We start from the raw sequence: 16,106 nt of genomic DNA on the forward strand, positions 1-16,106 counted from the left end.
CAGAATTAGTGTTAAAAAAAGAAAACAGGGCTTGATCAGATTTGGAGGGAAAATCTGCTGGAATGTTTGTATCCTCATCAGTGAGGAGAGGGGGCTGATGGGAAATGTGGTCTTAATTTGACAAAATGCCACCGCTGACAATATGAAGCAGCCAATCGTCTGCTCCCGCTGTATCACTTGATTACAGGGAGCTAAAGTGAAGCCCTCTGGGGTCCGCCACAGGCCAGCGAGCGGCTGCATATTTCTGCATAAATTAGCTTGGTTTTGGCTCATTTCTTTGCTCAGATTGAAGTGTTTCACATCATTTGCTGCAGGGGAACCTCAGCTTCCTCTGTGATTCAGTTCACAGTTATAGGAGGAATCATTATTTTCATTATTATGATTACGTGGGTGCATTGTAATCGACTAAGACACAAAACTAACCTCTCAAAAGTGCCAGAAAGTTTCAGTCTCTCAGCAGAAAAAAGGGCCTTTAAATGGCTTTTTACAAGACTATTTTCATTTAGAATCACTTTGTGCCGGATTTATTTTGGAGTCAAATAAACCTCAAATCTTCTTTCTTACGTCAGAAATATCCACTGATCCAGATGCCTCTGCAACAAGCTGCTGGGAACTCACAATATGTGTGCCTGAGCAGAAATCATCCACACAGTGTGCTGTACTGAATGTATCGATGAGTGAAATCTCACTCATCAAAACAGATTTTTATAGATCCTCCCAGGGTTGTTGTTCAGTAATTGTTTTGGTTTCGATTTCTCACGTCTGCAGCTCTGTTGAAAAGCTCTGCATGGAAGAAAAGAAAACATCGATGAGCAAGGGGCGTCAGGGTTTAGCATCAGAAGTCAGAGGTTTGCGCATGCTTTACATAATAATGGTGATTTAAAATTGTGTAGTTTCATTGACTCATTGACATGTTAACAGCTCATGTACAGAAAACAAAGCCTGTCAGTCACTCAGGAAACAAACACAAAACGAAAGAAAGAATTACTGAGCTAGCTGCTTCTGTGTGTGACGTAGGGCCATGAGGCCTTACTTTTTGTTGACTGGAGGTGTCCAGAGGGAATAAATTTAAATTCAGAGTAGAGATATTCAGCTCCATCAACAGTAGACAGAGTTTTCCCTGTTTCTCGTACAGAGCAGCTAATGATCTTTGCCAACTACCAACTGCCTTTACATCCCCAGCTAGTGTGTTTGACCACAGTCAGGTTACCGTACGTTTGTTTTGGAGAGGAGGAGACCTCTGCGGATTAGAGGTTGACACCTGAGTGGATTTTCACTCTTATCCCGTCCCAAGCCCAGAAGAATGACTCCATCCTGTCCTGTTCCCGTGTTGTGTTTTTTTGACCCAGTCGTGCGATGAGCAGTAAAATTAATTCCCATCTTGTTGGAATTCCACTGGAATCACGTGACTCACAAGATTCACTAAAAAAATGTCCGCCTCTCAGCTTCTGGTAAAAACTTCCCCAAACTCAACATATTGTTCATTTAAATCATTGCAGAAGAAGAAGGTGCAACAAAATGTAATGAACAGAACTCCAGTCAAACCTCAAACGAGGGAAGACTAAGAGGAAAATGTGATGGAAATATGACATCTCTGTTTGCTTCATATATTAATTTGAGGAACGTTAACGTCTCCTCGTCGCTCCGTGTAGAGCTGATGTTTTGTTTGCAGCAATGTGTTGCTTCCTCTGTGGTTTCCATTTCACTTTGTTGCATTTTTTTTATCGTTACACCAACTTTTCCACCTTTTCTTTACAGAATTTCAGGGTTTCCAGTCAGGTTTTTAAAATGTACAAATTGAAATGCACATAAAAAGCGGTGGATGGTAACTCCTCTTTTCTCTCATCTGGACTTTGGTCACTGGTTAATTAGAGGACACTGTTCAGAGATTTTAGTGAGACACCAAGAATAAATTATACCTTGTCGTCAGTCAGTTTAATTAGGTTACAAAAACACATGAAGTCTTTTCCTCAGTGTTGTTAAAATTTCTGAATCTTGATGAGGTCTGGAGGTGTTTACATCCATAAAATAATCAACATTTATTCATTCATCCATTCGTTCATTCAGTAACAGTGGGAAAAAAGAAAAAGCTTGTATGAATTCCTTCAGTAACATGGACACCGTCTGTGTCTGCCTGTCCGTCTCTCACTCGTATTAAATGTTAATCAGCCTCCTGCAGACTCAACTGCTCTCTCCGGCTTCGTGTTTCTTAATTCAGCTCCAAATCTTCTCCTCATTCTTTATGCAAAAAAAAAAAAAAAAAAAAGAAGAATGAAAAAGCCAAACTTTTCAAAGCCAAACCCCTGCAGAGAGACACTCCACGCTCCCAAAATACAAGACAGACAGATCGCTATTCTTAGAAACTGAAAATGTAAAGTCTGTCCTGAGAGTGGCCATCGAGGAAAGGTCACGGTGTCATCCTCTAATAAATACCCTCAGTAAACTCTATGGTAATTTGCCCACAATTACAGGTGGAAACTTTGCCCTGACGTTGGTGTTAGGCGGGGGAGGACCAGGGGGGTCAAACAATCTGGGGATCATCAACACTCACACATTCACATTTAATGTCAGATTTATCATCTGGGACATAAAGAACCGACTGATTTGTCCACATCTAGAGGCTGAAGAAAAATTAAAGCTGCATTAATTGATTGTTTTGTCCACTGGTGGGCAGAGGAACTCCAACACACAGTCCTGATAACTTTATAAAGTTGTTTTTATCAGCAGATAGCTGCCTACTCACACCTCCAGCACACACACAGAGCAACAGTAACATCCCACCGGAGTCGTTGTGTCCGGTATCGACTCTTCTTCTAGCTCTGGTTTTGGTCTCCACCAGCTCCTGACGGAAATATCTGACTCCTCAGCTGTTTGGTGCCGGTGGTGTAGCGTACAGTGGGTTTTTAGAGCTGCCTCCTGTTGCTGTAGCTGCCTCTATTTTACTGATCGGCTTGGTTTACAGATCGATCTGTGGGGCTGGAATAGGTCAAGCTCTGAATGACTTTTGATAGCGCCCTCTGCTGGATTTATAGACTGTAAATGTTGGGTCAGGAACGTTTAATTTTTACCCACGTTTGGATGAAGTGACAGCTCCGTAAAGAGTCAGTGTTTCAGTACGATGAGCAACACTTTAACATCAGTGTCAATATAAAACTACTGTCAAGTGGAGTTTTAATAATTGTAAGTCAACATTTAATTTCTCACTTTACTGTCAAGTCTGCACCACTGTAATATTTATATTATTCAACACACGGTTTAAGTGTAGAGAACTTAAGGATATTCTATACTAAAATAAATGGAGTATATTTACATGGATATATTGTATTTTCATGTATTACTGTGTTTGAGTATCTACCTTTAAATCCACTGTATTATATTGTGTGTGTGTGTGTGTGTCTGCAGCTCAGATCAGATGCCCCGTCACCACAGGGAACCACAGTTTGATTGATGGCAGCCGCATTTACGCCATCAGCTTCCCTGTGAGAATCCAAAATGGCTGCCTGTTTCCACGGAGACAACAGACGTCCCCACCCCCCCCACCCCCTGCCACAGAGATGAAAACTCTCCATCTTCCATCAGAGACAGAGACAGAGAGAGAGAGGTCACAGGTTTGAACTTCAGTCATGTTTTATTGTAGAAGATTCATGATTTATGAGGTGACACTTTGTTCATATTTTTGATTACCACTGAATAATTAGGCATTTATTTATAATGTTTATGATGTTTATGACTTAAATTACAAACATCTTTAAACAGAAGACAGTTTTTAATGGTAAGAACCAAATGTTCGTCAAGTGAAAGAAAGCTAAAGAGTTCGTTATGGCACAAAACAGCAGCAGAAATACAGAGTGGTGCAGGGATGATGTGTTTCTGTAGTCCAGCCCTGAAGTTAGCATCAGCCTGGTTCCTCCACAAAAGGCCAATGGGATTTTTTCATAGTGTTTTGGATTATTCCAGAAAATAAACAGTGAGCAGCTAAAGTTTCTGATCCTTCAGGTTTAGTTGATCAGATCATCTTCACAGATGAACACCACTGTTCTGATGTTTGAAGTAAGAAGCTAATGTTAGGCTATAAACCAACTACACCACGGTCACATGACGTCAACGTCTCCACCACTAAGCTTCCAACTGGTCATTTCATTTAGCTCTGAGCTCTTCTACAAAAGCCTTTCTTCTTAGAAAGTTAGTGAGAGTTTGAAAGAGCGTGAGTAGAAACACAACGAGGCTGTAAAGGTGGACTGGTGAGTAGATGGGTTTTCATGTTAACGTCCCCGACAACCTCTGTAGTCCTGAAAAAACCTGAAAATGTCTTGAGCTTGTGTTAAAACCACAGACCTTATTTCAGACATTTAACCAACAGCTTCTCATTTTGGGAGCTGTCTCCATAGCATCAATATTTTTAGGGTGTGGATTATCGATGTTTTTCATTGGTAAGACAGACGAGACTTATCTGAGAAGTTGCAAAATACTCGTGGATCCAGCGGAAACACAGTTCACATCAGTGTCCTTGGATGCACCAGAAGAAAAGAGGGAACAATGGTTGAATTTGAAAAGGTAAATAAATAAATAAATAAATTCCAGTAACACTTGGAGTATAAAGAACAACATGTTTTGTCTTGTGACCTTCATCAGGGTCGAGAACAACAAACACTTACAGAAACACTTTGTCCGCTCTGTCAGAATCACTGGAATTCATGACATATTTTTTATACAGTATCATTATAAACACAGCAACAGACCTGTTTTAATTTTAGTGTTTCCTCTTTCATCATCAGACCTTTCTAACCCTAACCCTTTCATCATCAGACCTTTCTGAGCTGATCGTTCCGACTCTGATGAAACCAGAGCAGAAAACAAAACCATAGCACACAATATTAAACCTCCTGCTCACCTCTGACAGATTTTTCTGGATTTTCTGAAACTTTCAGCCACACCTCTACATGTTGCTATCCATATAAAGCAACCCAGCAACAGTCTAAAATCATGATAAAGATACCAACTCTCCCTCTCTTTCTTCTTTGTCTCTCTGATGTTTTATTTTTTCACATTGAGCCACCGGCCCAGTTTATGTAGCGACCCACCGGGAGAAGTCTCCCTATGGCCTCTCCACCACTGACTGTAGTTACAAGAACGTCTGCAGAGCTCGATGTTTGAGGTTTTTTCAGGTTTCTTCAGCTGGTGAAAGTTGGATTATTTGCATGTTGAATGTTACTAGAAATTAGCGCTGGATCAGGACTGATTTAACCGCGTCTTCTTAAACTTAGTTGTGGGTGTTTTAAGCATTAATTTAACAGATATTAAAAATACCAGGGAACAAAGGTCATTATCTGGATGCAAACCAGAGACGATGTGGTTCATGGCTGCCATCGCCTGATTTATAACTCAGATGTAACTTTCACATCTGAGTTTTTTGCAGAAGATCATTGACTTATTATCAGTTTTACACATGCAACAAAAAGTTAGTAAAGAAACAGACAATGATAATCTGGCACATCTGGGTGTTTTTCAAAAGAGAAATTTTACTTTAAAGCTGAAGTTACCTCTGTTTGAGTAAGATTTTTTTACTCAGTAGTTCACAGAGATGTTCGTCTCCTTTTGAGAAAACCAGTGAAGAAGAGTTCGTCTTCATCGTTGCCTCCTCTTCCTGTCGGTGGTGATTGAGTGCGTCTCTGATTGGCGATTCATCAGCCGGTCGCTTCACTTCAATCCCTCTCTCTCTTTCCTCCAATGCCACGGCCGTGCGAGATAGGAAGTGACCTACATAGCGTGGCGGCTCCCTCGCCTCGGCTGTCGTTTGCATTTCAAGGGGAGATGAATAATTTACACACACACACACACACACTCTGACGATTCCCAAATCTCCCCATCCGAACATCGAACGTACATCCCACCACAACATGACAGGCCTCGATAACGTTAGATAACTGAATTCAAATATGGATCTGTGTGTGTGTGTGTGTGTGTGTGTGTGTGTGCGCGCTATGGAGGAGGTGGTGAGCTCTTTGAGGAGGTGTTAGGAGGAGATCTGTGAGCCTGAGGCGCCATTGCCGAAAAACCACAGGTGAAACTTTCTGTGTGGAGTGAGAGGAGGAGGAGGAGAAAAGAAAGGAGAGAGGAGAAGAGGAGGGAAAGGGAGGGGGGAGGAAACAAGAAGGAGAGGACGCAACAAGAAGAGAAGATGAGGAAGCAAGAGGAGAGAAGAGGAGGTGAGAGGAGATCAGACGAGAAGAAGGAAAGTGAGGAGAGAAGGAAAGGAGACGAAGCAACGAAAAGAGGAGGACACGAGTAGACACAAAGAGGAGAGGAGGCTAGGAGAATAGGAGAGGAGTGGTGGAAATGAGGGGAGAGAACACAAAAAAGAGGAAGGAAGAGGAGAGAATAAAGAGAGGTAGAAGCAAGAGGAGGAGGAGATGGGAGGGAAAATGAGGAAAGGAGAAGAGGAGTTGGGAGGAGAGTAAAGGTGGGGAGGAGAAAATTAGATGAATGGAGGAAGCAAGAGAGGGGAGGTGAGGAGAGAATGGAGAGGAAAGGTGGAGAAGAGAAAATCAGACAAGTGGAGGAAGCAAGGGAGGAAAAGGAGGAAAGGATGAAGGAGAGTAGAGAAGAGAAGGAGACAGGAGAAGAAGAAAGAGGGAGATGAGAGGAGAAAGGAGAAGGAGGGGAGGAATCTCTGGTAAGATGGCTGCCGTCTCACCTGGTCCTCACATCTCCAGAAACGTCAGAGCAAATTTACAAACAGACTTTATTTGAATAAATTGACCACGTGTTCAAAAAAAAACACAGACACATCAAACAGGTCAAACACTTCCTGTTGTTGAATCTGGACTCGGTCTGATGTGGACTCTGAGTGAGCAGGACTTTGACTGTGACCGACGATGTTTCACCAGAACACAGATAGAGAAAGGCCTTGCGTCTCTTTGCCATCCAGATGTTTCTTTTACCCATCATGCTCTGCTCTGTGTGTGTGTGTGTGTGTGTGTGAGAGAGAGAGAGAGAGAGAGAGAGAGCGAGCGCCAGCTGAATGACCTACAGAGAGGACATCACTGCCTGGCACACACCCCACACACACTCCTGCTGGTCCTGATCAGGGTTCAGCTGATAACCACTGAACCAGGATTCAGTTTTGGTGCAGTGGCCACTTTTGGTACTGCAGGTCATGTGACAGTTAGCGTCACAAATACCCCAAACTGCTAAACTTACTGTTGCTTCACAGCAAGGTGTAGGTGTGGAAGTATAGCTGAGATCCACAGACAGAGCAGGGGAGTCAGAAAGTATCTAGAGACAGACTTTTACTTTGGTTTTACTTGAAACAGTTACTTTTACTTTGAAAAACAGTATTTAATCACAGTATCGAGACATTTCTGAGCAGAGTTGGTGGCGTATTGGGTTTGTTGAGGCCCCTGCCATCGGGGAGTCTGTGGTTTTAATGTTGTTGGCTGATGTTAAAGGGATAGTTTGACTTAGTTTCACAGATTAATATGGCCTACATTAAACATACTGGGCTCAGGGCAGTCTAGATATATAAGAACGAATAAAGCAGCTCTGCTCTGAAAGATACCCAGCAAAGGAAACAGAGGAAAGATGAAAGGACATAAAGAAGGGAGGATGGTTCATGTTGAAGCTTCCTCTGCTGCCTTCTATAGCTCGTTCTTTGTTTCTCTCTTCTATCTGTCCATCCCAACACCGTCAGTGTGTGTGTGTGTTTTTGTGTGAGTGTGTGAAAGGGAGAGTCAGGAGCAGAATATAAAGCAGGGAGGCAGAGACATCAGGGACACAGTCATTCCCAACACTCACAGACTGGGAGAGAGAGCGAGGCAGAGGATGGTTGTTACTCGACAGCTCTGCTCGTATAATCCACAGGAATATGTAAAAACTTCATCATAATTATCTTTGTTTGAGCTCAGACTCTGGACTCCACGGTCTGGATTTACCAGAAGGTTCTTATAATGTGTGAGAATATGAAGCTGTATAACCACATTTAAAGATATATGAGGTTATATAGGGTTATATATGGGATTTATAAGGGTGTATAAAACTGTAGGAAAAGCAGGCAGCATCCATTTTACTTTACTGTTTTGTAAATTTAAAGGAGACCTGAGGAGTTTTCTTCTAAACAAACAAATGTTCACACTCAGAGTTACGTATCACACATTCAGTGCCAATCAATATTTTTTCTTTTTCTTTCTTTCTTGCAGCACATCTTAGCTAATGCTAAGTAACATTACTTTTAAAAGTACTGATTTTATAAAAAGTAACTCCTTACGTCAGTTACCTACTGAGAAAAGAAACTCATCAGAGTGCTTCTGCATTACCACTGGAGTGACAGCTTTAGCTGAACTAAAAGATAATCACCGCCATTGTTCTCTTTCTCGCTACCAGTGTTGTGGAGCTGTTAGCTTAGCTCACAGCTGCTTCTTCAAATTTAAAGTAGAGTCCTTCACAGCCAACAGACACACAAACAAAATTTTAATTTCACTTGTTCTTTTCTTTTTCACCCACAAATTCGAAATAATACAAATATTTCCATGACGTAAAGGCCGTCCTCTTTGCCATCTCACTAGCTGAGCTAACACCCTGTAGGATGGGAAACCCTCCAGTAGTACGCTAGCGCTAAGAAAGAAACAAACTGTGCAAATGTGTTCTCATTTTCATTTTGTTGTAGTAGTAACAGATTGCTTATTTGAAAACAGAACTGACTGGTGATTACTTGCGTGTAATTTTGTAGCACTTTACCCCTAATACTGATCTTGGCACATTATCGCCACCTGTTGGTCAGTGGAATATCATGAAACCAACTATCAATTAATTCTTTCTATTGGTCTTTTTGTGGAATTAATTAACAATAAGAAATATAAAGTTTATGATCAGACTTATTCATTAAGTGTTGGACAGTTGCTCTGAAATGTGGAGACGAACTATAAAGTATATCAGGAGACATACAGGAACAATATAATGTGATACTTTAACTTGCAGCAATGACCCCGATGAGATGAATCATCCGGTAATAAGAGTGCACCAGGGTATAGGGGTAGGGCATATTTGGTTATGGAGGTACAGTATGTTGGGTGGGTGTATTGGTGTATTGGGAGGTGAATGGAGGTATATGAGATATAATGCTGTAATCAGCTCACTGCAGGAGGAAAACCAGTGGAGCTTATTAGCTTCTGCAGAGAGACAGAGCATCGGTCTGACTCTCCCTCTCTCCCTCTGTTTGAAACGCAAGACTGCTAATCCTGTGCAGCAAGGAGCTTTAGGCTTTCAGGAACACACACACATTATTGTATTTCCACCCTCGCCTGACGTAATTCACTCTGTAGCCCCTAAATTTAATATCAAACTAAACTGATTTCTAACTTTAACCCTGAAACTGAGCCCTAACCCTCAAATGGTCCTTTGAGGAAGTGAGTGGCGGACAAAATGTCCCCACTTTAAACCATGTATAGTCAATATTTTGACAAATGGCAGCGTGAAAACAATGTGACAGTCTGAAAGGGGCAACTCATAGTGATGAACCTCCAGGGAATCATCAGCTGAATCTGCAGCTCCCCTCAGCTTTACAGAGCTTTATAGCAAGTTTCAGCTCATTGTTTATTGGTCCGGACGACAACTTTACTGCTCTGGTTCACTCTCTGTGTTGTTTTTGGTCGCAGTAGCAGGAAAAAAAAGTGCTTTTAGCAGCTAAAGACCAAGATATTTTCCCGGGGAAGTGGTGGAGACCAAAAACAGAGCTCAAAGAGAGGACTTTAAATGCTGCTGAATGATTGTGCCCAGCCCATATGGACACTGAGCAATCACCATGATCACCATGATGGCCAGTGCATAGAAGTGGCCAAAACATTCGGTTATTTCAGGTTTATGATCGAACATGAAGAAATACAGTACACTTTAGATTTACAGGTCAGAATGACAGGGAACGTCTTGGGTATCTAATCAGGGTGACAGGCTGAGGTAAAAGCAGGTGCACAGACTTGTGATTTAACACCAACATAAAGGTCTGTAAAGCTGTTTCATGCCTTCTACACGCTGCCAAGTAAAGCAATTAAACTCTGGTGGAGAAATACTGAACCCTTTATTCATTTCTTTGTACCTAAAAGTAGTTAAATTAAAATGCGCCGAGTCTAAAAATACTGGCATCAGCATTAAACTTTATTAAAGTCTTGAAAGTTCATGTTCTCATTGGCCTCAGTAGCAGCTGCACACTGTTTTCCTGTGTATTGACATTTCAGCTGCATTCACTTTCAGTTTTACCTCCAAGTAATTTACTCAACTATAGTTTTAATATACGTTTATGCTACTTTCAAAAGGCTTTTATCGGCTATAGCTGCTCTTTATTTTGATTTTATGTGTTTTGAGTTATGTGGCTCTACAGATCTACTCAGGCTCCTGTAATGTCAGAATTCCCGTCTTGGTCCTGTTTCTTTCGCCTGTTCTGCCTCTGTCTCTGCCTTCAGCTGCATTCTGCCATTCTCTGCTGCTGTCGTTTCTCCACCCGGCCACCAGATGCCCCCCAGACTTTCTCTCCAGTTTTTCCCCCTCCGCCCACTCACACACCTGTTCCCAGTTTTCCCCCATTATTCCAGCCAGTTACACCTGCTCTCTGCCAGATTGTTGTGTGTGTGTCTGTCTCATTGTTCACGTTGGTTCTGTATCCTGTAGCATTTCAGTCTCTCATTTATTTCACCATTTACTAATAAGAATGATAAAGTTGTATCTTGTCCAGGGGACATATGCATACTTTTATTTTGCTTGTGATACTTTAACTCTCTCTCGCTTTTTTTATGATGCATTATCGCTACTTCCACTTCAGTAAAACATCTGAATGTTTCTCCCACTGCTGATATCTGATGTAAACTATGGCCAAAACTATGAACATAAAATCCAAGTTGTAACACACCTTTAAACTCTGTGTGAATAAACTGCAAATTTACATGGTCTGCTATCATCGACTCCGCCTTTGAATCGATAAAAGTAATCAATAACAAACTTGCGTATTAAAGCAGATGATTTTAAAGATTAACAGTCACCACATCTGCTCTTGTTTGTGTTTCAGTTTCCTCTGCTGCAGCGCTCTGACTCTGCGTCTGGAAAGATGCAGGAGGGCAAAGTGCAGCGCTCGCCCGCCCATGCATGCAGTCGAGGGAGCGCTCGGCGACAGCCATCTTTACGGTCTTATCTCCCTCCCATACGCCCCCCCGCAGGCCAGGCTCAGCCCTGCTGTAATTGACTTTCTCCCACTGAGCCCAGCGGAGGCTTCAGGCTGCAGAGCTGCACTGAAAAACCTATTACACACTGCTGCACACCTACACACTGCAGACCTATAGAGAGAGAGCGAAAAGAGGGAGTGTGTCTGTGAATTCATCCAGAGAAGTCGACAGCATGTGTCTGTTGGTTCAGATCCAAACAGGTAGGAACGACAGAAATCTGATTAACCAGCTTAGATCAGCGTGAGGATGATGGATCTGTGTGTGTGCGAGTGTGTGTGTGCGTTTGAGAGTGTGGATGTTTTCAGACAAACCCAACCTGCAGAAGCTTGAAACTTGCTCAAGTTTCTGTAATCTATCACAGTAAACATCATGTCTGCCTTTATTGTCGGAGTTTTATGAGGAGAAATACTCTGCACTGCAGCCGACAGTGAGGGCCACAGAGGTAGACAAGGTCACCTTCGTCTGGTTTAACTCTATAGTTCAGGTTCAGGTCTAAACAAATTTGCAAAAATATGGAACAATAAAATTCCAATCAGCGTGTGTTTATGTGAAGATTATCTAAGGCGAGGTCGAGACAGAGAGACGCAGCATTTTATTGAATTCATGAGGTTGTTTTAATCAGACAAGAGAAACAAGAGTCCCTGACCACTGTTATGGGAGCAAATATATTGGGCACCTATTGACTTCAGCCATACCCCACCTTCTCTGACTCCCAGCTCCCGTCCTCTGAGCACTGAGCCCATATAGCTCACACAGCAAACATGGCAACATCAGTAACCAACCATTCTTCCTGCTGGGAAAATACCACCTGCCCCCAGGTTGTTATTCTGTGTGTCAGTAGGTTTGTGGTGTTTTAATTAAACACAGCGTTGTGTTATGTGCAATGTGAGAACAGTATGAAATATAGAGTTAGCATGTTAGCACTTCCTGTTCCCTCGTCCCAAAGTCAATGACTTTTGCTTCAGATGTCTGAAATAAGGTCTGTGGTTTTAACACACAAATACACTCACTGAGCATTTTATTAGGAACACCTGTGCACCTGCTTATTCATGCAACTATCCAGTCTATTAATCATGGCAGGAGTGCAGTGCATAACATCCGACAGGTACAGGTCAGAAGCTTCAGTTAACATGTCAAACGTCAAATGATGTTCCTAACGACTCTGACCATGGAATGATTGTTGATTTGACTTGACTTTACTCAGAGATGTGCAAAAAAACTAAACATTTGTGTCATTTTTGATCGTTCCACTAGGAGTCACCAAAGGCAGAAATTTTCAAAAACCTTTAAAAACTCACAGAAGCTTAAACATTGTGAGATTTAGTGACATTTCTGCTCTTACTAACACTGTGTCTAGTTTGATGCAGATATTTTCTTTTCACAGAATAAAGCCAAAGTAATAATGATGCTAATAAGAAACCCATCGTGACTGTGCTGCGGGCAAAAAATTGCAGATTTATGTTTCATTTTATATGTTCTATACAGCGTCTAGTTTTAGTCAAATTATCTTTATTATTTCTGCTGGATGTTTTTGATCAAGCAGAAATCAGTTTTCAAGTTTACAGACTTGGATCTGTAATCAAAAACCGAACTCTCCAAAAGAAGTAAAGAGAGAGAGAGAGTGATGTATATATATATATATGGAGAGAGAGAAAGAAAGAGAGAGAGACCTGCGTGCCTCTTTTCTCAGTCTCAATATTTTATTAAAGGGAGAGTCTAACTAGGTCAGCCTGTTCAAACCAAGCTCGCTCCACCACTCTCTCTCTGTCTCTGTGTCCTCAGTTCACTCCTGTCTGCTGTCAAAGCAGAGAGACGGAGGGAAGAGGAGGAAGAGACGGAGAGAGGTGGAAGAGGAGAGGGATGTAGGGATGACTGAATGCAAAGAGACAGAGAGATGGAGAGTGAGCAGAAAGAAAGAAGGGAGAAAGACGTGAAAGGACTGATGGACAGAGGGATGGAGGGAGGAATCAAAGGAAGAAGGAAAGGAAGTTAGGATGTGATGGAAGGGAAAAAAAGTGGGAAAGGTTAGAAAACAGGAAAGCTGAAAGGTGTGAAGGGCTGGATGGTCGGATACACCGAAAAAAAACAAGGAACAATTGAGAAAGAGCAAAAGATCAAGGGAAGGAATCAGGAAGTATTCAGACCCTTTGAATTTTTGGACACTTTTGTAGATTTAAATGTAAACAGATTAAAATGTCATCAGTCTACACTCAGTAATCCGTAATCACAAAATGAAAACATGTTTATGGAAATTTTTGCAGCTTAAAAAAAAATCTAAAACTGAAATCTCTTATTTACAAAAGTATTCAGACCCTTAATTCAGTCCAAAGTCTTTTTGGCTAAGTCTCTACAAGCTTTGCACACCTGGATTTGGGCAGTAAATCCAATTCTTCCCTGCAGATTGGAAGCATCTGTGAGCTGGACTGAAGTCCGGACTTTGGCTCATTCACTCAAGGACATTCAGAGACTTTGTCCTGAAGCCACTCCAGTGTTGTCTCGGCTGTATGTCTTCGAGTCATTGTCGTGTGGACAGGTGAACCATGACCCCAGGTCTCAGGTCCCTGCCACCAACATGCTTCACTGTAGAGATGGTATTATCCAGGTGATGAGCAGTGCCTGGTGTTCTTCCATCTCTGCAGAGGACTTCTGAAAGGCTGTTAGAGCGACCATTGGGTTCTTGGTCACCTCCCTGACCTTGGTCCTTGTTGCTCAGTCGAGCTGATGGTTACAAACATCTTCCATTTTGCAATTTTTTAGGCCACTGTTCTTTTTGGAACAGTCAAAGCTTTAGAACTGGTTTCATACCTTTGCTTTCATCTGTGCCACACCGTTATCATCGAGGTCTACATGGAGTTCCTTGGATGTCTTGGTTTGGTCTTTGCTCTGACATACGTGTGAATTGGGACACATTATATACAGATGTGGCTAAAAGTGTTGGTACCTTTACACCTCAGAAAAACAATGCTCAGTTCTTCCTGTTCTTCCACGTTTTGGACAAAATAATTGACACCCTGTAGCAGTGGTAATGAATGGTCAAAGTAAAGACTACAAGACCCTCCTCAAGCGGCCTGATGTTCCTGTGACCACAGTTTAAGGTCCACGGGACTGTAGCCAAAACAAGGAAAACTGACTCCAGACTGATCTAAAGGACAGCTTGAACGGTGGAAAAATAACCAAGGATAACTGCAGAAAGGATGGCCGCCAAGATCAAAGTACAACAGTGTCGACTCGCACCATACCTCATTGTCTAAATTGAAGTGGACACTATGGAAGAGGACCCAAGAAGACCCACTTTTGCCCCTGGAGATGAGTTTTGGAGCTAAACTTTGGCACCCATCAAGAGGTGAGACCAAGTCGGAATTTCTGACTTCAAGTCAGAAGTTTCAACTGGAACATCTCCTGAAGTCGGACTCCAACTCTCCACTTGCATCAATAGTAGTGAACACTCAAAAATTAAATGGAATCAAAACAATATTTACACGATGGGATACGCAGAAAAACAGAGATACTTTGAAGACCAACAATGAGCGTCCATGTTCTTCCAACTTCTCAACTGGAATGCAGTCAACTCGAAGTGGATCATACCATAAATCCAGTTCCAGGTTTTTGTTTGGGAGGGGGGGTTATGCCTGTGGGGCTGTTTGAGCTTCATCTCATTAAGTTCATTAAGCAGAACAGAGAGATTAAAGAGCTGAAAAGACAAACCAAAGGTCAGGAAGGAGAATAAACAGCGGCCAAAGGCATTTTCCACAACCTGGCAACGCAGACGATATTCTAATTAATATCTTAGTACTAATAAATCGTCAGAAAACGATTTAACACCAACAGGCTGCCGTAGTTCTGATAAAGTTAAAGTCTAAGTAGGAGTCTAACTCTTTGTTCAGACGAAGCTGAACAAAGGGAATTACACACTGACGCATTTCAGCGCCTATAGAGACTTTAGTGTGCCTGCGTGTGCGTGTGCGCGCGTGTGTTCTAGTCTGTGGGGTGGAAAATCAAAACAACACCCAGAGACTGACTGCAGGGCTGTCACACACACACACACACACACACACACACACACAGTCTACACGTTTGGAATTCATTCAGAGAGAGAGAGCGAGCCTGCGTGTGCGCGCCCCCGCTGCCTCGCCATCGGTTCGGGCGCGTCGCCGGGTTTGCGTGCGCGTCCCCGAGAAATAAAGAAAAAGAGGAAAAAGGAAGGGAGGAGAGAGAGAGAGAGAGAGAGAGGTAAACCCGCCGTCTTCTTCTTCTCCTGCTGCTGCAGTGTCTGATTCTCCCTCCACCACCTTCATCATCATCACCATCATCATCCTCTCCTCCCTCCCGTCTGTCTGTCTGCCCCCCCTCCCCCTCCCTCCCTCCTCCTCCTCCTCCTCCTCCATCCACTGAAGGCATGGCCAGATATCACAGCGACAAAAGAGAGAGAGAGCGGTAGAGAGACCTTGACGGAGACCGAGAGAGAGAGAGTGAACTAGAGAGAGAGGGAGAGTGAGAGAGAAGGAGGCTGCAGACTTTCCGACCAGAGAGGAAGAGGAGAGGAGGAAGAAGAGACAGAGATAGAGGAGTCTCCATCTTCGCCATATCAGTATGTTTCTCCTTCTTTATTCCGTTAACATTCCTATAATAACATCTGACGCTCTTTATGCGCGTTTTTCATGCGCCTCCGCTGCTCCGTTTACCGCCATCATATTCCTGTAATATCCCCACAGTGTGTCAGTCATGCTTCTGTTGTTTCAGGGCTCAGTTTCGGTGACAGTCTTTTATTATATTCCTATAATAACCCCGGCTCTGGCAGCGGTTCTCTGCCGCTCTGTACGCGCCTCTACACGGACACTGTCTGCCTCTGATGCTCCTGTAACATCCCTCCAGTGTCAGTCATGCTTCTGTTGTTTCAAGGCT

General features: G+C 42.7%; 1 protein-coding gene across 6 annotated transcripts in view; it reads left to right on the top strand.

Moving 5' to 3' along the window:
* The first annotated feature begins 14,827 nt into the window (after nt 1-14,827).
* The window catches only part of myt1la (myelin transcription factor 1-like, a), a 62,588-nt gene continuing 61,309 nt past the window's right edge, over nt 14,828-16,106 (top strand). For 2 of the 6 annotated variants that reach the window (XM_018660125.2, XM_018660128.2), the window contains exon 1: nt 14,829-15,792. The gene's annotated coding sequence lies outside the window, so the exon portion shown is untranslated. Of the gene's footprint in view, nt 15,793-16,106 lie in introns of all 6 variants that reach the window. The other 4 variants (XM_018660126.2, XM_018660127.2, XM_018660124.2 and 1 more) reach the window with 3 other exon arrangements.

This window comes from Lates calcarifer, linkage group LG7_1 (assembly GCF_001640805.2).
Source record: "Lates calcarifer isolate ASB-BC8 linkage group LG7_1, TLL_Latcal_v3, whole genome shotgun sequence".
Classification (NCBI taxonomy): domain Eukaryota; kingdom Metazoa; phylum Chordata; class Actinopteri; family Centropomidae; genus Lates; species Lates calcarifer.